The following is a 24,783-nucleotide window of genomic DNA, read 5'->3' on the forward strand; positions in this document are numbered from 1 at the left end:
GGACCAAGAAGGGGAATATGGGTGAGAATGCCATTGTCTGAGATGGCTGCACACATTTTAACATTCCCTCCGCGCCGGCTTGGGACATCATTGGTTGCTCTCTGTCCAATGTGATTTCTTCCACGCCTTCTGCCTTTGGCCAGATTGAAACCCACATCATCAAAGTATATGAATGTGTGCAGTGGTTCCCTGGCTTCCAGCTCCAGTACACGATTTAGAGAGAGAGAGAGAGAGAGAGAAATGTTACACTTTTCCTGTGTAACATAATGCATTTTGTATGTTCTGTGAATATATATACAGAATTGCTAGTCTACTGCATGAAACTACACAAAGTAAAACAGTTTACAGTGCTGAACATTAGAGTATACATAGAAGACATGTTTTACCTGTACATGCTGGTGACGGATCTCCTTCACTCTTTCACTGTTCCGTTCAAATGGCACTTTGTACAATTGTTTCATGTGCATTTCTTTTGTCTTGAGCACTCTGTCAATTGTTGCAATTGACACAAATCCAATATTGCCAAATACACCATTATCCTCTATGACAGCACTTTGAATTTCTTTCAACTTTATTGCATTGTTTGCAATCACCATTGTACAAATGGCTTCCTCTTGCTGCGGGGTAAAAAGGGGCCTCTTCTACCTCTGCGAGGTTGTCTTTCAATCCTTTGTGGTGCAGATTACAGTAAAATTACAATAATGTACACTAAACATAAGATAAAGATAAGATAACCTTTATTAGTCCCACACGTGGGAAATTTGTTTTGTCACAGCAGGAAGTGGACAGTGCAAAAGTTATATAGCAAAATTAGAATACAATAAGAATAGAATAGAATAGAAATAAGAATACTGTACACAACTGTAAAGAATAGAATAAAATAAAATACTATATACAGTAGAATAAATAGAATAAAATATACAATAGGATAAAAATAGAATGCAAATGCTTTATACAACTGAGTAAAAAATAAAACTTTTTCAGAAAAAGAGTATTGCACTTAGTGTTATTGCACATGTGTGTGTTTGATCAGTTGAAGTCTTTGTTGTGGAGTCTGACAGCAGTGGGGAGGAAAGACCTGCGAAGTCTCTCCGTCCCACACCGTGGGTGCCGCAGCCTGCCACTGAAGGAGCTGCTCAGGGCTGTCAGAGTCTCCTGCATGGGGTGGGAGATGTTGTCCAACAGGGATGACAGCTTAGCCACCATTCTCCTGTCACTCACCACCTCCACTGGGTCCAGAGGGCATCCTAGAACAGAGCTGGCCCTTCTGATCAGCTTGTTCAGTCTCTTCCTGTCCCTGGCAGAGATGCTGCCACCCCAGCAGACCACACCGTAAAAGATGGCTGAGGCCACCACAGAGTCATAGAAGGTCTTCAGGAGTGGGCCCTCCACTCCAAACAACCTGAGTCTCCGCAGCAGGTACAGCCTGCTCTGCCCTTTCCTGTAGAGGGCGTCTGAGTTATGAGTCCAGTCCAGTTTGTTGTTCAGATGAACACCAAGGTACCTGTAGCTGTCCACAGCCTCAATGTCCATACCTTGGATGTTCAGTGGTTGCAGTGGAGGATACTTGTGCCTGCGGAAGTCTACCACCAGCTCCCTGGTTTTACTGGCGTTGCTCTGGAGGTAGTTCAGCTGGCACCAGTCCACAAAGTCTTGACATGAGATATTATGAGATGTTGGATTACTGTCCAGTACTATACATACCTGTTCTCCCTACAAAATGTTTGAATGATTAAATTCACAGTGGTTCTTCCAACACCCTCCAACCAGCCTCATCCATTGTGAGGCCGTGATTGACAACATGGTCAACAAGTGTTGCCCTAATTTAATTAGGGATCTGCCTATGTCTTTGGCGTCTTCTCCCTCTTCCCCTGTTTTGTCCCCCCCGCATCCTCACCCCTCTTCCACGATGCTGACCTTCCATTTCTGTGTCACAGAATTGTAGAAATGGTACACACTATGTCCTGCTCGGTTCATATATGCTTGCCAATTGAGGGTTCATGGGATTGATCCATGAGTGACTGTGAACAAGTGGCTTGTCATTGGTTACAACTAATACTTCCCGCACCTCCTCGTCAGTGAAAGCTGAAGTTCACCTGAGAGAAATTGTTCTATTTAGGAGACATTTCCAGGAAAAAATAATAGCAAAAGGTATAAAATTTGCTGGGCAGAATTTGATAACTAATTCAACAATTTTGTATGTAATGACTCAAGCAATGAAATGAAGACTATTAGTGTTGGAGTCAAACTGTTAAATGTTGTCACTGTGTTACTTAAATTTGTAAGTCTTAGTTCAAACTATATGATCAAAGACATTCCTTTATTTCTGACTACTTCCACAGTCAGTTTGAATGGTGGGGGAGGCTATAGTGTTTTATCATAGGGACATCCTATGTGAAGGTTCTGTTTTGTTGTTTAGTAAACTTCCTGCCTTTATGACCCTTTTGGTGAGCAGGAGGTCACACACAAACACACACACACACATACAGATGCTCGCACATACATGCGCACACGCACACACACACACACACACACACACACACACACACATACATTCTCGCACATGCATATACACACACACATACACACAAGTGCTTACACGTGCACACACATACACACATGGTGCCTTATCTTTTAGAACCATAGGGGGGCTTTACAATGGGTGGTGCTTGTGTGTACTGTAACTGTTTTCAATAAAAGGCTGCAAGGAAGGCTGTTTATTTGAAGTTGGCTAGGAAACAGGTGAGAAGCGTTCAGCTCCAAGAGCCTGGTTCCGACCAGCCTCCCTTGCTAGCAAGTAAAATCGCTGTTCGTCTTGCTTCCTTGTCGTTAACGGGAATAAGTTTCTAAACCAGCGGGGCCTGTGGAAGCGCAGACCCAACAATTAGTTTTATTGGGAACGACTATTCAGCATCCAAAAGTAGAGTTCATTTTGACTGACATGACATAAGCAAATGATAATGTTATAAAACGGCAGAGAATTGTATGAAAGCAACTGACACATGTCCAAGAGCATTTGCAATTTGTTCAGAGGAAGGATAAATTGCTACTATGATGTGCACAAATGACTAAATGTTTTGGAGGTTGCACTAATGGTTTTGAGAATTTTCATTCTGATCTGAGAAAAGCACCAAAGCAACTGAGAAAAACTGTAAATGAACTGTGTTGTATCAAGGACACATCTAAAACCTGCAGGCCCTTGAGGCCTGGAGTTCCCCCACACCTGGTCTAGATTGAGAGTGGCTGCAAAAATACATACTCTGCTCCAAGCAGTCGATGTGCAGACTGACAGTCCAGGCATTGTCAGAAGTTCCCCATGAGTCCCGTTGAGATAAATGCACATTCTTCATGCATCTGACAGCTGGCGTTGTTCACTAAGATCGTGGCAGATTTCCTTAATGACTAAGACTATTTCTTAAATGTAACATTTAAAATGTGTTTGTTCTTCTGCTAGCACAAGAAAAAGTTATATTTTTTTCTTTATAGTTTTAGAATTTTTTAAAAGTTAATGTCAGTAGTTCACTGTAAAATAGACTCAATAATATCCAGTCAAATAGATTGGCTTTATTAATTGGACACATGGATTTGTGTCTTAAATCTCTAGTATATATACAGCATATCTGGCCCACCAGAGCATTAAACCACAGGTGACACAAATAACACCAACTGTCAGCCACCTACTTTTGAGATGCCTTTCCAGGCACCTCAATCCCCACTCACATCTTGTGTCAGGTGATCTGAATGGGTCACATGATAGGGTGAGGTAAGGTCTCACAATTTCTTCACCCAAAGCCTCTGCTGATAATGACCCACACCCTTTTTCAAACCTTGGCGCATGTGGTGAGGCACATGATAAATAGTGGGTCAATGACCCTCTTAAGGGACAACTCCTACTAGGGATTAAATATCTGGGACTCACCAACACTGGGTTTCCGATCCAATCCAATCAAATCCAACTTTATTTATAAAGTGCTTTAAAATACCCAGCACAGGACCAAAGGGCTGTACAGTAAATAAGTTAAGAACAATAGAATAAAACAAAACAAAACAAAAAAACAAACATAATATATAAAATTAAAACAGCCCTTTATTAAAAAACAAGATAAAACAGCATAGAATCAACTCAAACAACTGAAATAAAAATAAACTAAAACCAACATCTCACAAGGCGTCAAGGCCAAGGTGAAAAGATGGGTTTTCAGAAGCAATTTAAAAACAGGCAGAGAAGAGCCTGTCTAATCTCTACAGGCAGATCATTCCACAGTATTTGAGCTGCTACAGCAAAAGCATGATCTCCTCTAAGTTTACACTCAGTCCTGGGTACATTCAGGAACAGCTGATCAGCTGACCCAAGAGAGCGGGTGTGCCTATAAGGCTGTAGCAGTTCAGAGAGATAAGATGGGGCTAGGCCATGGAGGGCTTTAAAATCAAAGGTTTTAGAACTGGAGAAGCTTCTCGACAGAGAGGTGAAATGTTTTCAAGAAACTTAAAGCAGGCAAGTTGCTTTCTTTCCAAGCCCCTTATACTGTCCAGTGGTTCACAATCCCAGTGAACAGTAACACACACACACAAAAAAAAAACTGTTGTGGTTGGTTTTAGCCACACGTAACACTGTGCATTATGGTCAACCACGTCCACTTGTCTGTCCAAACATTACTATTCCAGAAATCTTGTAAATTGCAGATATAACAGATGTAACTTTGCAAATCTAAAGCTGTATTGCGATCTATTTTTCAGTGAGAACAAGCATCCTGGAAACCATTCCTAACGAGTCAGTTTAGTTTTTGCACTGTCATGAGCTTTAACATTTAACGTGTTAACTGAGGTCTAAAGATGACCAGATGAGTTTTTATTGTGCCTTGATATAAAAACTCTTAAAACTGACTTTCTTTATGCCATGACTGTACTGTAGCAATACAGATTAAATGAAAAGACAATACAAGACTGCTATGTAAGTAAATGCTGAGGAACACGCTTAGTCTACTCTCTATTCTAAGAAATATTAAATGTGAAATTGATTGTCTTATAGCAATAGACTGGAGAAAATGAAAGAAACTCCCAATGGCTTTAGATCAATTAACAAATGAATTTGTTCAAAATTATTCTTTTATTCTTTGCACTCTTATGCATTACTACTTACACCAGGACATTCAGAATAAACTGACAGTCTAACATGAAGCAACCCTACAAGCATTTCAGAGAAGAAAAAAGAGATACCGAAATATATACAAAAAGTCTCAAGCCACCCCTCATTTCCTGATATTTTGCTTTCAATTTGCTAGACTTTCTTTTTTGCTTTTTAGTTTTATTTCTTTTTTTCTTTTTTCTTTCTTTGTTCTCCAGGCTTTCTGAAAGTCTCTCAAAGCTTTTCTTCAGACATTGCACTGGATCATTTTCAGAATTTTTGGATTTCTGAATTTTTTGAATGTTTTTAAGACACTTGTCTAAAAAGGTACAAGTGAAAAACCATTGTTGTGTCATACAACAGACAACTTAGCAATGAACCTATTTTACGCAGACATTTTGTTATTAGAACCTCCCACCCTGTTTCTTTATTTAAAACTATGAAAAATGCCAAATAAAATACAATTTGACAGACAGAAAATAATATTTCCAGAGGTGGTGAAAGCTTGACATGTCTCGAGAGGCAGCAAAGTGGGTCCTGTAAAACTCTGAGGAAACTGGACAAGCAGAGCACAAAAACATAAGTGGCAGGGCTGAAACAGATGAACTGATTCTGAAAGTCATGCCCTTAAATAACTGGAATAAATTCAACAAAGACCTAATACAGGACCTGAGAGATGCACCTGACACCTGGTGATCCATCTACTGTTTACTGAAGCCTCATCAACTAGTCTCAGTGGAATGGTGACTGTCAAGAAGCCATTCTTAGAGATGGCAGGAAAAACGGCTAAGGTATGTAAAATTACACAAAAACTGGACTGAAAACCAGTGGCCACAGTTTTGATGGAGTAATGGAGCTATTTTACTTTTTTTTTTTTTGGTCAAATTGCTGTCAGGAGAGAGGTACAACAGTGAATATCCATCTGTAAATTTTGTCAAAATTAATGGAATTGTGATGACAGAAAAACACATTTTAACCCTCTATGATATACCATCTGAAGAGTGTTTGGTTGGGAACAGCTTAATTTTTCAGCACAAAAAAGATCCCAAACACTCTGTAAATGCAGTAAATAGATACCTGGACAGCAAAAAAAAACTATCAATGCAACACTGTCAGTCATGGATTGGCCTTCCCAGAGCCAGGACCTCAACATTTCTAATGCAGTGTGGGATAATGTTGAAAGAATGATAGTGTGGAACAAAAGACAGCCAGCATCCAGAGAAGAGCTTGTAATGTCATTCAATGAGCCTAAAGTTATCAAAGTATTCCTGAAGAATACTTCAACAAATGACAAGAAAGCTTGTCTAAGAGAGTTCATGCTGTGTTGAAGAATAAATGTGCTCAAAGCAAGGATTGACTTTCAAGCTTGTTAGAATTGCAATGAAATGTAGGGTGGCTCAAGACTTTTGCAAAGTCCTAAAGTCATAAAGTAGATTATTATAGTCTAAATAGTTTAGTGTGTAACATGGCAAGAAAATATACCTATATCTCTCTCTCTCTCTCTCTATATATATATATATATATATATATATATATATATATATATATATATATATATATATATATATATACAGCACATATATATTTTCAGTTTCAAAAGGTCACAACAGTGTAGATGATAGTGATAATAGCAAACTGTTCCAAACCTGGTAGGTAACACGATACTATTGGTAATAAGTCATAAGTTAATAGTTATTTACATTCTTTAAAAACTGGTTAGTAACTCGTACATTTACACTTTGTGTTTTGCTGTATTCTAATGTACAGCATTGTGCAGACACATGTGGTGGATGTATCCTAGCAGGAAGTAGTAGGGAGGAACCCTGGTGTTGTGAAAAAGCCGTGTGTGACACTTCAGCGGCCTGATTCACAACACCAGCTGACCCTCCCCACCCATCAGTGTTGCGGTAGCTAATGGAAGCTAATCTTCAGTGACAGGACCAAGTCAAACTGTCAACCAGTATTTTTGAAGCTTTTTTGTTCATCACACTGTGGAGCCATTAAAACCATTTATTTGCATGAGAAGTTGGTTGACTGAGAATACTCACCTTTCCTCTCCACTTTTGCTATACAACTAACTGCAGCAGCAGATGGTGATTAACTAACACACACTGAAAGGAGAGGGGGGGGAGCACTTTGCACACAGTACACACTGTCTCCACCGGGGGGCACCCGACATCTTTCCTTCTTGCCCCCACACTTTGAGGACGATGATCTGATGCTGACAGCTTGCACACACCACGACTTAACCTGCAGATAATGAGGCAGAATCAGGAACATTAATTTCATGCTGGAGGATTAGCTTTCAATGCAAATGTAGTGTTTGAGAATTAAAGTTGAATAAAAACAGCAGGTTGTGACCCAAGGACAGCCTTAAACATCACACAGGACTCAGCTACATAAACACATCTTTACCAAAAAAAAAAAAGTGTGTGACTGTAGAGTGAAATGCAAAGCAGGGCCCTTGGATGTAACAGTGCTCTATTTATTGCCTATTTTTAAAGTGCTTTGGAATTGAGGTTAGGGCCATGATGGAGCTGAGAATAACTTTGGTTTCACAGCGGCAAGCCTTAATCCACCTTGAAGCGGCCCGCCGTGTACCAAAGCTCAGAGTAATGTCACTGTAAAGTAGGTTTACAGTAAAATGATCTGCATGCAGGGCTTCAGTATAACAGGGCATGTTAGGAAAATCAGTTTCCTGGTATGTCTATTTGTTGGAATTGTTAACAGAATTGTGTACAGACTTGTGCAATGACCAGATCCTAAAGAGTCATGACGTTTAAGAGCCAGGAGCAAAGTTAGATAGAATTTGTCAGTCTATGAAATATGAAGAATGCCATCCAATTTGTGTCCTGATACCTGATACTGGTATTAAAATCCAAAACATAAAAATATCACCATTAATCAAAGTTCAGGCATTCGGGTATCAAAGGGAAAAACCTGAACTCCTGACCACTAAAATGTTTGGTGGGTCTGTCATGCTGTGCCAGGCTCTTTTGTTCCTCTTTTGTAACACTGTGTGCTTGATTCTTCTTATTTATGACAGCAGCTAGTCAGATCTGGGCTGTGTCATGTGCAGTATTTATATTTCTGTTATTAATGGGAGGCCTTTATTCAGCTCTCCCACAGAGCTCTGTTAAAAATCCAAATGCTTGCCATCTTAAACGGCACTTGGGCACTTTGGCAGTTACCCAAAATATTTCGCCTAAATAGGCACTTCACCCCAATCTAACCCTTCTGGGACAGACCGAGACCCAGAGGCTTCATACTGTAGAAGGAAGTATCTGTCCTCATGATGGTGTTCACTCAATTAAACTGTGTGTCTTGCTTTATCTGTCAACTTGAGAGAATTTCTTATTTAAAAAGTGCTCTGATTTTCTTGCTGCTACATTAACTGAAGTGTATCAGTTTATTGTGCTAAGACGAATGTAAATTCTTAAAATCATTGTTTCCCCCCATACTGTCATTTAAACCTCTGGCTGTCCTAACAGACGGGTTGCCTTTATTCCTGGAGCGGACTAACATTTATAACAAGATGTGAGCTGAATGAAATCTTTACGGCACCTAAGACCTGATCAAAACCTCCACATTTCCTGGTACTATAAACTTTTACAAAATACTGTACCAAAGTTGTAAAGTCACGCTCAATCATTGAATTTGTAAAAAATGTTTTGGTTATTACTTTATTTACCTTGATCAACAAGGGGCAGGTGAAAAACCCAAATATACCGACGATTTGTCACCTAGCGTAAAATGTTACACTTTGGGAGTGAGAACGTGTTGGACATGCATTATATAAACAAATATCAATTTTACAAATATGTGTTTCATTGTTTAGAAAATTTGTTTCTCTGTTTAGGAATAAATATCAAGTTTACTTTGTTATGATAATTATAGCTGTTCAGAAATGTATGTTTTTGTATTCTAATTGTTATATATTTAAAAGGTAATAATTTGTTACTGTAATACATGTAAGAAAAAGTCATAATAAAATAATGTGGCAAAATAATAACAAAGTATAGAACATGCTGTTGTATTATAATGTATTATATTAGCCTAGGTCACCATCAGTGTGTGGTAACTGTGAGGATTTAGAAAGGATAGACTGTGGACCCGGGCACCGCATCTATATTTTATATTCATCCATATTGAATGTAATTCTAATAGAACTATGCGATCTATTGAGGATGGTCAAATCTGATCTTTTCCTGGACCACCCATGTTGGCATAAATCATATTTTGGTCTGGGGGTGGGGCACCCCTCACTCCACCGGTTTGGGCCCTGCTGACTGGGGCTGACTACACTGGCCTGTTTGACGTAACAGATTTTCCTGGCAACCTGACTCAGTCCAATTTAAGAAGCATCATAAAACTGGTGCAGGCAGCTCCTCCCTTATCATTCTAATAATGATGCTGATCATACCACTATGCTGCTGAGGCATATTTCTTGGGCTCTGTGGAGTTTGAAGTAAATCACCAGCTTCAGTTAAAGATCAATAAAGTAACAAGAGCATAAAAGTTTTCCAGAAGCAGAAGTCCAGTCCCAGATCCTGCATGGTGTCGCCCCCTTTAGGCCAAACTCTGCACCCTCACAGTGGGCGACCTCACAGGATGAAGTTGCACCCTGCTGTTCTGGAGTGCTGTGCTGGACAGCAGTCGAGAGGGACACTTTACAATACGATGGGAGCTGTGCAGTAGGACCAGTGTCCACAATGTTGTGTTGTGAAACTGGGTTGTAAGTGTAGTCTCTGATCACTCCATTAATCACAGGTTTGTCCTTTTGCCTGACTAATCCAGGACGGGTCAGGCCTGCACTAATTCTTCCACAAGCGCCCATGTCACACTGAACATAACATCCCAGCAATGCATTTCTTCTAATCCCTTTTTATCAGGTCTTCTGGCCTTTCTGGTCAATCTAATTGTGACAAAGCACACATAAGGGCTTTTGTGCCAAAAGAAAGTTCTTTTACGGTTTCAATTAAACGCCTCGGCTGGCCCAGCGGAAGCCTCTTGGCTCAACGCCAGTGTCCTTCAGACAAAGAATGTCACTGCGCAAAATGGATAGAAACACTTGAGTGAGGAAGGAGGAAAAGAGGTGCAAAATGTGGGGGGATAAGAAAAACCTACCCCACAGTTTAGCTCATTTCAGTACCAAAGGTTTGGTATTTTTTTTCTTTTCAGAGGAAAGGAACACAAAGATTTAAGTAACAATCAAAACTAGCCTGAGGGATTAGGAGCTGGAGAAAGCTGTGTGTGTGTGTGTGCGTGTGGAAATAGAGGGGGAAGCTCAGTCACAGTTCAGTCACAGAAAGCTATTGAAGGAAACACGGTTTGGAAAAAAAGGTGAAAACAGTCTAGCATTACAGTTTGAAGTTTTTGGGCAATGACTTTTTTAAAAGCTTCCATTGATTTCTGTTTTGTTTGATGTTCCAGCAAGTCCAAAAACCTTTCATATTTTACCACAGCTCACAGAATCTTTCCTTTCCATCCTAAAACATCTAAGTGCATGATTCCAGAAATCTTTCATTCTCTCACTGTCCAGAATGATTTTAAGCTTTTCCACCCAACTCGCTCAGCAGCCTTCACATCACCAGTTCTCCTATCTCATTTGGACCGAGTCACATATACGGCTTCGCAGAGCTTGTGAAAAAGTGGATCGCAGTGCACTTTGTCAGAAAAGGCTCATATGTATTTGTCCATACACATCAGTGTGTACAGTTGTAGACTTCAGTGCCAATGCTGTTAGTGTGCTGCACAGAGGCAGAAAGTGAGGGTGGTGGAGGTTTCCCTGCAGTGAATGATTCAGTGTTAAACCAATACTTCGTTGTAATGTTAGGAACTTCTAATATTTTGGCATCTGCTAAGAATTGAAACCACAGATGTATTAAGAGAGCAGCAAACAGAGCTGCCACTCAGCCTCATTTCCGGTTTCTCTTAAAGGTCACTTGCTCCAATGCAAGGAATAAAAAAATTCCAAAAAGCATGCTGCTGTGAAAGAGACATCTGTTTCACTCTTTTTCTGTTCTTAGCTGTTGGTGTTTATCATTGCTTTATTTAATCCTTAAATATTAAATGTTCAGACCTTCTTAATCATTTTGACTTTCATGTCTTATTACGTTTTGCTGGGGGGTTGATGGTTAGAATGGGAACATTTCTTTAATAGTTTTATATATCTAATATTTTTTCTTCACATTATCTATTAAGCTTTTCTATCATGGCTTTTGTGGCAGCACACTATGCCTCCACCTGGTGTAAAATTTGCTATTCACTGCAGTCTTAAAAAAATGTCTGTTTATGACAACGATGCCAAGGTAATTTACTGGTTAAGACAGGTTAAGACCTTAAATATCTGAGAGATAACTCTAGTGATGAAACAATTAGATCCCCTGGAAATGGTGGGAAGGAAAAACTCCCCTTAAACAGGAAGAAACCGCCACCAGAACCAGGCTCACAATGGGTTGCCTTCTGCCACGATCTGTTGGGGGTGATGGGAGGAAGGACAGGACAAAGACACGGTATGTAAAAGAGCCAGAGACTACTGATAACTAATGATTAACTGCAGAGAGGTGTATAGACACGTAGTGAATGAAGAAGAAACAGTCAGTGCCTCATGGGAAGCCCCCAGCAGCCTAGGCCTATTGCATCGTAACTAAGAGAGCATTCAGGGTCACATGATCCAGCCCTCACTCTATTCCTTATCAAAAGAAAGTTTTAAAGCTAATCTTAAAAGTAGAGAGGGTGGTGGTTCCCCTATGCACTGAAAAACACACTTAATCAAAAGCAGCTGAAAATCTTTAAGTGTAAAAAGTAAAATAATTAATTTTGCAAAGGGGCCCATAGGCTCATTTTGTAAATGAGGTATCGTAATTGACTGAATAATACATATACATATGGATATGCAAGCATCAGATTAATACCGTCAAGCTAATTTGAAAAACTTCCTAATAATCTCTTTGCTCTCTCTCTCTTACTGCTGTATCAAGCCTCAGCTGTCTGCATAAGATGGTCACTGACTGCACTGAGTATAGGAGAAAACCCTCTTGGTGCCTCTCTTCTGCAAGGCTGGCAGCCCCTCTGTGGTTTTCACCTGTTTCATTCATCATATTATCTTCCACAGCAGACACAATTTTCGTTTTTTAACAGAGCAACTGAAGATAAATGTCATCTGAAGATGTCCATTGTGATACAGGCCATACAGGCCCTCCGGTATGTCTTTCACAGTAAAGAGTGGATATCTATCAATATGCAATAAGCATTAGCATGAATTGTGTGAATGGTGAAATATGCTGGCATGTGGATTTCATTTTTCTTTCTCAGCTTTCACAAACTGTCAGAAGCTTTGAGAGTAGCTGAAAATCTAACTGAACCTTGGGAAACCATTTAATATGTCTTATTACAGATTGTCTCTAATTTCCTTCATCCTGACCAACAGAATATGGTAATAAGTATTGAAGTAAAGGGAGGGTGTGAGGATTTGAATCTGTGCTTAAAGAAGCAGACAGATTTCCTCTGCAGTGATAGTGTGTTAAAACGCCATCATGATCACGTTGGACCTCTAAGCAATGCTTCAGGAAGACTGATAATTTTGTGAGCATCGGAAAAGAAATGTAATATTTAATCCCAAGGGCAGTCATTTTTATATTGAATATTCCTCAATTTGTTGCATTTAAACATTTTACTGAATGCAGGTAACTTAGGTTTTATGGTCTGAATCCCAGGCTTTGAAATTTCCAGCCCTTGACAGAGCTTTAGGTCAGGCGGGCCAAGAAGTCAAGCTTCACCACGGTCCTGACAGATCTCAGTGCCAGCCCACAATGCAATACTACTGACTGACATCCTACTAATAAATCTCCTAGTGGCTGTGTTATTTAAGCTCCTTCAGTCTGTCCACTGCTACAGCAGGTGTTTGCATACCACTTTGCAACCCAGCTCCTCCCTTTCTGCTGCCCCTGACTTAATCAGAATAATTAAGGACAGTCCTGTTGTGTGCTGGGGTCTATCTGCTGCACTCTCTGTCTTATGCCTTCCATGGAAGGATGGGGGCGGGGGTCCCAGAATGGAAATAACAATCTGCCTTTGACAGATGGGTGGTCCTGACTGAACGTCACTTTAGGGAAAGATTTCCCATGGTCTAATAGGACAATTAAAGCTTTGGTTATTAAAAATACTGCGTAGGTTCATGTTATCATCAAAGTTGTTATTAAAGGTTTGGACCTAACTTTTTTTCCTGTGAAGACAAGACAACAGAGACAACAACTCTGTATCTTTAATGACGAGTTGTGACACCTTCATATGTATCACTTAAGATGTGGTTTGACAACCATCAGAACAGTTTCCAGGTTTTCCCAGGGTAGCTGCAAAGGCAGAGAGCACCCTCACTAACCTCAGTACCACTCAGTTCAGAAAAGAGCTTCAAGTGTTACTTCTGATAGTCTTTAAAGAGGTAAAGAGTTAAGTTTGGGAACAGCATGAAACATGAAGTCCAGAGCTGAAGCTTTGATCAGTTTTTGTGGCTTTCAGAAGATGCTCAGTAGCAGCATCGCACACTGCTACTGAGCATCTTCTGAAGGTTTTCTCCGTGTTAGGCAAAAAAAAAAAAAAAAGCCACACCCAGTTGGCACTGCTCTCCCCCGGGTCCAAGCCTTCCCCACCTCCTTCCTTCTTCCCTCAGCTCCTGTAAGAGACGTCCATCCTTCATGCTACTTTTAGACAGCTGTGCTTACGCTGCATTACGCAGAGGGGAAGGGTGGGGATGACAGAAGATGGAGGGGAGAAACAGAGAGTGCCTGCTGGATAAAAGCAAACTTTTTGTTTCCTAATGGAGCCTTGCCCATTTTATTCAGATCACTCATGCAGGCGGTGGCTGACATTGGCATCTTTGATTTAACATCATTCACTTCAGAAGGAGGGTGAGGAGGAGGAGAACGAGGAGATGAAGGTAGATGACACTTGTGAGAAATGAGGAGAGTGGCAGGAATTCTGCATTCACTCAGTCATTCATTAAGTCGCATTCTTTTTTATAAATATGTCAATTTAAAGTATTCTCTGTATAACCAGAATCGTTTGATTCCAGCGTACCGCCATTAAAGGCCTTTTCATTGCTCAAGCAGATGTTTTCCTATTTTAACATTTAATTGTGAATCAAATCCTTTATTTAACTTTAGTTACAGGAAGAGAGTGTAGAAATAAAACTGTTTCTCAGTTATGGATTCAAAAAAATTACCAGGAAAAAAAAAACACAAAAGGGATTTACAAACGAGCTCGTTCACCCTCATCCCGGCCGACTGAATGACAGTGAGAAATCCGTGTTCTGGTTTGTGAGGAGACAGAGAGGCTAGGCGATCGGCACGCAGCCAGACTGAGTCCGGTATTTTCAGCCTCAGAATAAACTCCAGTCTTATCACAGGCGGAGCAGCTGGCTGACGAGCAGGACAGGTGACGGAGACAGATACTGACAGCAGCCCGACCTGCCAATCTAACGTCTTTCCAGATTCCCAGAGCGAGGAGGGAAACAGTGGAGGTGAACTCCACTGCTGCTTGAAAGGAGCTGCACAGTTAAAGTTGCAGTCTTCTCGTGAGTCACAGAAAAATGTAGCTGATCTGCAGATTGAGCTGTACTTACAGCTTGGGAAATGCAAAATGTGACTTCCTGACATGCATCATCTAATAGGATCGAGGAATTTGGAACAATCCCCGGGCTGAGTGACTGGTACAGCATGTTCAAAACGTACTGACAGAGCCTGATCTCAGAGGAAATTCCTTTTGACACTCACCAAAAATATGTTTTTGTCACTATGTCACGTTCCCTTCATCTGCTGAAGAAGGGAACGTTTCTCTATACTCAGCTCAACTCTGAGTTTGACACGTGGATCTACAAGCAGGATTTTGTGACATTGCAGCTAATTTTACAACATTCATGCTCCAGAATTTGGGGAAGGTCATTCAGCTTTTATTCACAAATATATCTGCAGGGAATCTTGGAAAAAAACAAAACAGGCATTAAGCAAAACTATATATTGTTTTTTCCTGGTGGTTCATTTTCAGCATCTTTATCTTCTCTTTTCTGTTCATTTAAACTGTGTTTAAAATGCCTTCAGTGCTGCAGATCATCAGCGCAAAGGAGCTCTTAACATTGATGTGGGAAACACCTGAAAAGAGCATTAATGTAAATGCTCTGAAAAACACCAACACAAAGCATGCTTGTTGTTATGTTGAACTTTATGATATTTGTTTTCCCTCGAGTCAGAATCAATTTTCAAGGTCAGAAAGGTTTCATTACTTTATGTTTAACTAATTAGAAAAAAAGTGACCATTTAAAATCATAAAGAATTAAACTCTGAATGTTGCACTGAAGGCATCACAAAGACTACACAAACAGACGTGCTTGCATAAACACACACTCTTGATAATTCCATCAAAACTGCCACTAACACGACAAACGTGACACCCAAATGCAGTGACTGGAATTAGAAGAGGTGAATCCTCATAGAGGGGTAACTTGTGTTTTCATCCACCTGTCAGCTTTATTTAAAACAGTCAGTTTTATATAGCAAAATTAGCTATACATGCTAAAATTTAAGCAGCTGTTTGGTTTTAATGCTTACCTAACCCTTCATTTTCTCTCCAAAGTAAATGTGGCAGTATCTCCAGGTCATATCAGGACAGTGGCAGAGCCTCAGGAAGATTAATTAATGCCTATCAACAGCAGACTGTCTCTTTCTGTGCTGGTAGATGTCTAAACTCGAACCAGGCGTTACCAGACTCTGACTGCAAATGCAAATGAAACATAGGAATGAAAATTCCGATTTTTTCCCCCCTCCCCCAGTAGTTTTCTTTGACTTGCATAAAAATCTGGACTTTCTTGTCGAAGAAGGCAACTTTTAGTGCTTAATTAGTTCATAAAATCTTGCAATGTGTGCCAGCCCTGAAGCAGGGTCCCCATGGCAGACCAACAACAGTCTGCTCATTAGAGGAAGCCACTGGTCTGTGTCTGTTGCTCTGCATGGGCTGCTATCAAAGTCTCTGTGGTTTAGAGGATGCTACAGGAACACACATGCTCAAATGTAGGTACATGTGCACGCTACGCACTCTGAAAACTCTGAGATTTTTTTCTTTGTGCCTACAAATCCCAAGAAAAGAACCAAAACCAACTAACAAATATATCTTTTTCCTTTTTGTGCCAGAGAGCTCACATATAAAAACACGTCAAATCTTTAGTTTATAAATTTGTACACCACAAATTAAAAACTAAAGATTTTTAATTTGTGGTATTAATGCCTTTACCATCTCAACTGATGTAGGTATTATACTGATTGCTCTCTCAGTTCATATATAATTTACAGAGCTACACTGAAGGAGGACACTATTTTGGTTTAAGTTAGGAAAATAGCTCAGCAACAGGGCTGCTTCTATTTACAATAGCACAAAGAGATTAAGATAATGTAAAAGACCTGGAATATTTTACTATTTTAACACTGGAAACAAAAGAAATGGAAATATACTGGATAACAAGATGTGAAATATATATGCTTCAACAGAATTAATTATATAAGACGAAATGCAAACAGCTCCAAATTCTGCAAATTATAAGCATACTGCGGACTTAAATAAATATAGCGTTCTAAAATGTTTAACTATATATGTAGATGGATGTAAAGAAAAGCTGAACGGTAGTATTAGCTTTATTTAACTGGAAAAATCTGGTATGTTTTTATCTTTTCTTGATCTTTGCTGCCTTAGTGTTTTGATATGTCACCTATATTAGTGCCTTTTTGGCATGATAAGCAACCTTTAATCTAAACCCTGCTGCATCCTGTTCAATGAAATTAATTTTAAAGCATCTTATGTGTGTGGAAATGGAACCGGACTTTGTATTTATATACTGCTCTAGTCTTATCGTCCACTTAAAAGTCTGTAGGCTGTACAGAACTTTACTGCACAGCCTGATTTAGAATCACCAGTTAGCCTAATGTGGATGTCTTTGGGATGTGGGAGGAAGCTGGACTACCTGACGGATTCTCACCTTTTGCTTTAAGAGGACAGCACTAACCAGTGTTTACTGTCACTCTCATCCCTCTCCCTGCCGTTTTTCTTTTCCTTTTTAGGATCTGTGTGTCAGCACTCTGACAGAGAACACCAACTATACCACCATCTGTGCCCGCAAGTAAGAGGCACAATGCAACAAAGTGGTGTGTCACGCTGTCGCAAGGCGAGGCCGTGGAGCCACCAATAATTTCATGATGGGGGAGCTATTGTGTTGCAGCTGCAGAGAGGGTTGAGAAAAGAGAGAGGGACTCTGGGCTGGATGCTTGGCAGGCGTGGCACCACAGCAACAGCAGCAGCAGCTCTGAAGCAGCTGGCATCCACAATTAGAAAGATGGGAACATAGGAAGAGACAGGAAGGAAGCTATGAGACAGAGGTGAAGAAAGGGAGGGTGAGGGAAGGTTAGGAGGGATAGAAAGGAATGGAAGACAAGCACTCTTTGCACACACATGTGAGAAATGTTCACATCTGGCTCTCTCCTCTCTGTGTACAGAGCACCAAATTGAGTTGTCATCTGCAAGAGCCCATGGTAGCGAATTACCTATTAAATTGTTGCTCTCACTAATTAGCTCCAGTGTGAACTCTGAGGCCCAGCGTCCCAGAATGTGTGTCACTTTTATAATCCTTCCCGCAAAGCAATTTAAAATGGAAGGTAACTACCTTAAGGCTGCACCGTGGCTGGAGTCATTTCCAGGCCACATTAAATGATAAGATCTGTAATAGGACTGAAATATAGCTTAGCTGATTGAGCCAGGTGAAGGAGACAACTCTTGTCATATTAATCCTAATGTGAAAATGATGGAAGAAAAATGAAGTCAGGGATGAAAATGATTAATCGCGCAAGGAGCTGGATGTGCCAGTTGTGTAACAAAAACGAGAAAGGAAAAGAAAAAAAAATACATTCAAGCATTTAAGCAATTATGTAATTTGTTCCATGCTTCAAAGAGTGCAAATGCAAATTGAATACAGTGACTCACAGCCACGAAGCAGGTGCACACGAGCAGAGGCAGGATTATCTGATTGAATCCAACCCAGAACTCGAAACTAATTAAAACATTCTCAGACACAAGAGCTTTATCTCCTGGTCTTTATGAGCAAGTTTGTTGTGTGTTTAGTGTCGATTTTTCGAGCAAAGGAAGAACTTTCAGGGATAAGAGTGAAAGTGTGGGATTATTCGGAGGAGAGAAAAGGTTGCTATGGCGTTCCTCAAGAGCTGTGCAGACAGTTTGCTTTATCCCTCTAGTTAACTGAGTAGGATGTCTGCCAAGCTCCCCAGGGATCTGTGTGTGCGTGAGAGAAAGAAAACAGAGCGAGAGGAAGGAGAGTAGATCCAGTGGGGCAGGATTTGCTGAATGGACTGACAGACAGAGACTTTATGAAAGTGGTCTGTCACAGTGGACACACAGCCACGCCAGAGGACAGCTTGACGTGAAGCTCAGCCGGCTGGCAGAAATCATTTTCGTACTGTACATGTTAGAGCTGAGCAACCAGTAAGGAGACCCTTAACTCCCAACACTGCATTATGTAGCTCACGAGTGTGTAAAGAACCAGAGCCTATTCATCATATTTTGTCACTGTAGACATCAGTGTGTGTTGACAGAAGAGAATTTAACTGGATTTATGTCTGCCAGGAGGTAGTAAACTACTCCACCACAAGTGAAAATAGCAGAATATATCAAAATTCTAAAGAGTAAAAGACCTCAGCGTGCAGTAAGGCAGTCGATGTCTAGTTAATTGAGGTTTAATGCTTTTGGAGCAAGGCAAAAGCACTGGAGCAAGTAGATTATAATATGTGTGCGTGTGAATCATTACAGATGATGACTTAGACTTCAGAGGGTAGAACATATGATAAAAAGTTGTTTTAATGTGAGAAAATATTATTAAAAAAATAGAAACATAAAAGGCTCAAACTGTTGGGAAAGCGTTTTTTCTACGTGGAAGAATAAATAGTACAAATTTTGGTCTTCTACTGGGCTCGAAGAGATTTGAAGAGAGTGTTGAAGGGTTTGGGGATGGTTTTTGAATTTAAATCAATAGAAAGAGTTGTTTTTTTTTTTTCTTAAACGGCATACGTTTTTTTTATATTTGAATTAATTTCTTATTTTTAGAATGCTATGGGCTAAATGTGATGAGCAGGTTGTTCCATTTGTTTTTTCATAATAAAAAAAATGGAAATTTATCAACAAAGTTCAGAAAACGTAATCATCACCCATGATACGGGTATTTTCCTGTGTAAAAAGGAATATTGTAACTTCTAAGTAAGGCAGTCAGACAAATTCTGTCATGGTCATGGGTCGAGCGACCCAGTGTTTGAGTTTTATGTACCTTTTGTATTCATTTGTGCCTTAGCTTAGTTCACCTAGTTAATTTCTAGATTGCTGTGTAGTCCTGTTTCTTAGTTGTTTATGTCATCTCCCCCTGTACTAAGTCTCCCTGGTTCATGCGTCATGTCTGTGTGGTTATGTTTACTTCAGGTCATGTCTAGTCTCCATGTTTCCTGTTTTACTTTGAAAGTCTGTATTCAATGTCAGTATTTGTAGTTTCACTCTCCCTGTCCATTAGGTTCATGTGTATCAGCTGTTCCCCCTCATGTGTTTCCACTTCCCTTGATCATCCCTTATGTGTATTTAGTCTCTGTGTTTCATTCAGTCTGTGTCGTGTCGTCTGTGTTATCTCCCCTACCCCTTGTCACAGTTTCCCAGCCATAGTCAGTCATCGTTTGTATATTGTTTAGTCATAGTCTAACTTCTCAGTAAGAGTCATAGTTTCCTAGACTTTGTTCAGGTTTTCCCTCAGTTACTTTGTTGCCTTTTCCTGTGAGTTTTCAGCCTCAATAAAAGGCTCGCTTTTTGTTAAGTCCAGTTTTGTCTCCTCGCCTCTGTCTGCTCTTGGGTCCTCTACTCACTCCACATGGTCTGCCCCGGCAGTCCATGACAAATTCAGTTATGTAAGTGCAAAAAGTACTTCTAGGCTGGTGCTGGAACAGTAGTAAGAAATTTCCCAAAATCAAAAAAAAAAAAAAAAAAATCACACTGAAGTTTAGTGCTTGAGACTAAATTATATACCACCACTTGTGGTGACTGGTTTATGTTCATGAGAAAGTATTATTAATGAATAATGTTAACAGTGAAACACTTTGATGGTCATTTATAGGCACTAGCTTATAATATAAATACAAGGTTATTATTTATCTTTATTCTTAAAAGATGCTTTGCTGGACATAAATTAGTCAACACTTAGTATGGCCATCATACACCCCAACCACCTCCTGCTGACTGTGATGAACTTTATGAATATGTTGCTTCATTCATTCATGAAAAAAATTCTCCAAAAACCCATTTAGTCAGTAATTACATTTCTTAGTTGGAAAACAGTTTATCCATATATGAAAATAAATAAGCACCCACTCATTTTTATAGACATGTAAGGAAATAATGGTCCTTTGTTACTACGTCACTATGTCTTTTTTTATATATATAAAACACAATTTATAAGACCTTAGCATAAAAATAAGAGACTCTAATTAAAATAACTGCCTTTTTATCATTATCTTTGGAAAAATATGGATAGTCCCGAATGTTAGAGTCACATTTAAATAGCTGCCTCGGTGCATTTCAGCTGAATCATTGAAGTTTCCAGGAGGAAACGGAGTCTTCCTGCTGCCACCTCACGCTATCAGCCACAGGGGCCTCCTAATCAGCAGTGGAACCAGCCCAACTGAACAAACAGGCAGTTTTATACAGAGGAGGCAAGCGTGACCTTGACCTGAGTGCCAACCAGTGCAAACCCAATGGAAACCACAAAAAAGCAAATGCTTTACATTGATTTATGGAGCTATATTTGTTAAATGTAATTTATTTCTTTTATTTTTTTTTTTCTTTTTATTTATTTTTTTTTTATTTTGGCTCAATTTGAACCCATGATTGGGTGCAAGTAAATTCAAGCACAGGAGGATCAGGATTTTTTTTTCTTTTCTCACAAAGAGTTTGGTTACAAGGTCACTGCAGCTGTTACATCTGAAAAGGAGAAACTTGAAGTATTGATTTAATGCAATCAAATGAGTGCAATCAAAGCCAAATGAAAGTGACCTTCATGTTCACACGGCTGAAGCAAAACAGGCAGTAAACAGACTCATTTGCAGTAATTCCTACCTCTCAGCTGATTTCAGGTAGTGTGGAAAAGCTTCTGCTCTCCAAATAAAGGCTGACGGCCGGCCTGTGGGGGGAAAGCAAATGTCAGAGTAATTAATTTGTTTTCCTTTAAGAATAATAATAGAGGGCCAGTGGTGTGTGTTACACAGGCTGGACTGGGACTCCTCACACATATAGAATTTTTGTATTAATTCACTGTAAAAAATCATATAAGCATGGTCAGCGACTGCACACAGGCGTATGATGCATGTGCTCTGCATCCGTGTGTGCACGTTTACATATACATGCACCTGCCCGTTGACTGTGTCTGTCCCAAGCAGTGCTGTGGCGCTGAGGTCCGTTTTGTGTTGATAGCAGTCTCGTTAATCATGCACACGCACAGCCTGCAGCTCCACACCTATGATTATCAGCATCGATTGGCTCAGAGAAAAAGCAACTGCCGCCTTTGGACCAATGGAGGCAGAGGTTGTTGGGGTGTAAAAGAGTGGACGGTTATCGATTTAGGTGTGAGAGGAGACTAAATGGAATCTGAATATTTTTCCTCAGAGATGAGACAGTTATTGGTGGTGCTGGGTGTGTCAGCGAGAGACAGTCCCCAAAAGATGGATTCAGTTTTGCGCTCAGAATATAATAACTTCATATTAATTAAGAATCTATAATAATTAAACAGCTTGATCACAAAATTCACAGCAAATATGTTTTTATACTCTTATTCAATTTGTTGATTTTAATGTATGCATTAGATTCTAAACCAGTCCTGCAAAAGCAGTAAAACATCACTTTGATTACACTGAAAATTTCCAAAATAATACACCTCATCTGTTTTTTTCTGGTGTTTTTTTTGTTTGAATTAATTATTATTATAATTTTTAATATAACAAAAGTGGTGCTGTTATAGCAGATCACAAAGGGCTAAAATATATTTACCACAACATGGAATTAAAGATGGTAAAAATATCATCAATTCAATTCAATCTTATATATACAGTGTAAAATCACAACAGCAGTCGCCTCAAGGTGCTTAATAATGTAAGGCAGACCCTACAATAATAAATATTGTGTAAAAGATTTGAATTTTTCTTCATAACAGGTATCTGAAAGTGTGATTACCTGCTTCTGTGACAGGGTGCAGCTGCAGACTGTCATGATATCAAAATTTCACTGCATGATTATTGCATCCAAAAAGACTCACAATAATGATTTCCTTTAAAAGGCAGTAGAAAATGTAATCACTATATGTGCATTTATACTGTGTAAAACTCATCTTTAATATGCGTTTGTCTATTTTTTGGCAAATGAATTTACTCAGACTGTACGGAGGTGGATTTTAAATTTTAAGCTTCACATTATGAAGTGAAAAGACTGTATGGTGGATAATCTTTACATTATGGAGCTACTGAAATATAAATTCTTATGTTAAATGATGAATACGATTCACTTTTTCATGCTTACATCATGTCATGTTGTACTTGATGCCACTGATGCAGGGATTTATCTATTTTTTTATCTTTAGTGTGTTTTATGCATATTCTGTGTATGTCATTCAAATTTAATAAAATCCTATGCAACAGAGTTATTCATTCAGGGTGAATAATAATAATGAACTATAACAATAAATAAATAATAAATAATAAAAGTCATTAATGTAGTTTATCGTTGTTTGTAAGCACATTATAAAATAACTGTTTGCTATTATTCTTGTGTATGTTTGGAAATAGGCTGCAATCACAAAAATCGATTACCAGCATTAACAAACTGGATATATTATGTAAATAACATTCATTTAAATGCATAATCACTTATTAGGCTTCCATACATTGCGCTTTAATTAATTCGGCTTACAAATGCATGAATGAGGCCCATTTTGTTCAGTGTCAGCTCAAAGTCATATGCAGATCATCTGACTGATCACACAAACTGATATTAGTATTTGCAAAAAAAATGAAAAGAAAGAAAAGAAAAGAAAAGAAAAGAAGAAAAAAAAAAGAACCAAGAAGCTGTTTAAACCATTTATAATTAGCAACAACTCTAAAATCCACGTTTAGGTTAACACAACCATGTGGATAATGTTGCTTTTATCTGACTTTGCTAACAGTGTTGATTGTATTTTAGGCAAACTGAGCCATTAATTCCTGTGAAAGCCTGAACTGTATCAGTCGGTGAAATATAATGAGGCATCATATGGCGCACTCAGGGGTGCGTTATGTTCACATGTATCTCTGTTACCATCAGGGTGAATGCTGTACTTTGTGCTACAACAGTCCCTCACCTCCTCTACAAAAAAACCAGGATATGGAATCAGGGCAGCCTAAAAAAGAGATGGGAATAGAAAAGATGAGCACAGAGGCTCCAGGGTCTGGTCAAAATTACCTCGGTCTGCTCCTCAAATCAAAGCAAATGTGTCCTCAAAGCCCCGCTAAAAGCGTCAGACGGAGGCTGCTGGGAGACACACTCACACAAGGCCTTGAATAGTATTAGCTTTCAACTGTGGCACAAACTTTTCGAGCACTGATTAACAAACTCGGGACTCACGTATGTCCGTGTGTGAAAAAAGGGTCACTTTTGCTCTTTCCTGGAGGTGATTCGAACTGTGTGAGAATCTGGAGATCTCGACACAAATCACAGGATCTGGAGAGAAATGACATGCAAGGATGTTCACATCTTTTAAAGCCTCCCCTCCGAGTGGAGGGGAAAGCTCTCTGATTTCAAGTTTCTGTTGGGATCAAGAGGCTTTTGAGACAGCTGCGCACGCTGAGGAAGGAAGCGGCACCTGGTTCACCTATCCTTGCTCTCACACCTCCTGCCTACACCCTAGGAACACCCGAAACCAGCAGACCAAAAAAGGAAAAAAAAAGAGAGACTCAGTAAGACCACACAAGCATGAATCCTATTTTTCTCACAAGCCTGCACACACACACACACACACACACACACACACATATATCCTGTGATAAAACCCACTAGCAAACTCTGTCACTCAATTAATGTCTCGTTTTATCTGGTTTAACATACCTGCCATCCTCAGCTGGAATTAAAGCCTTACCTCTTTCTCCCCCCTCTCTCCCCTCCCCTTCATGCACACACTTTCTCTCTCTCTCTCTCTAAGTAGCTGCACACAGGGTGCAGGATTAAGCGCTGTGGTAATAACTTCCATATTGAAAAAAAAATGCAGGATTGGCTTCCTCATGTTCACAAAGACTTCTTAGAAACAGAAATGCCTAACACTTTGTATATACCCACAGACTTCGTGTCCTCTGTGGGTTTTACTTCTGGTTTTATCATGGAGAGACACCAGCCTGCGTTTTATGTTTCAAGTTTTGTTTTGTTTTGTTTTTTTAAGGATTCCAAGTGGGGCTGATGCCGTGAACTACCTTGTACCATGTTTTCCCACAGTGTTTTGCAGTTCAAATGGCGGATTGGAAAGTGCTGACATTCTGGTGGCAGATACTGCTCTCTTGCCCGCA

General features: G+C 39.7%; 1 long non-coding RNA gene across 2 annotated transcripts in view; it reads right to left on the reverse strand.

The window, feature by feature from the left end:
- Window positions 1-5,088: 5,088 nt before the first annotated feature.
- Window positions 5,089-24,783, reverse strand: part of LOC102079720 (uncharacterized) — a 28,011-nt gene continuing 8,316 nt past the window's right edge. The window contains exons 2-4 of one of the 2 annotated variants that reach the window (XR_267865.4): window positions 21,320-21,383; window positions 7,174-7,375; window positions 5,089-5,681 (exon numbers count right to left, since the gene is read on the reverse strand). This is a non-coding gene — a long non-coding RNA (uncharacterized LOC102079720). Of the gene's footprint in view, window positions 5,682-7,005; window positions 7,376-21,319; window positions 21,384-24,783 lie in introns of those variants that run through there. The other variant, XR_003222054.1, reaches the window with a different exon arrangement.

Source organism: Oreochromis niloticus, linkage group LG11 (assembly GCF_001858045.2).
Source record: "Oreochromis niloticus isolate F11D_XX linkage group LG11, O_niloticus_UMD_NMBU, whole genome shotgun sequence".
In the NCBI taxonomy this organism is placed as follows: domain Eukaryota; kingdom Metazoa; phylum Chordata; class Actinopteri; order Cichliformes; family Cichlidae; genus Oreochromis; species Oreochromis niloticus.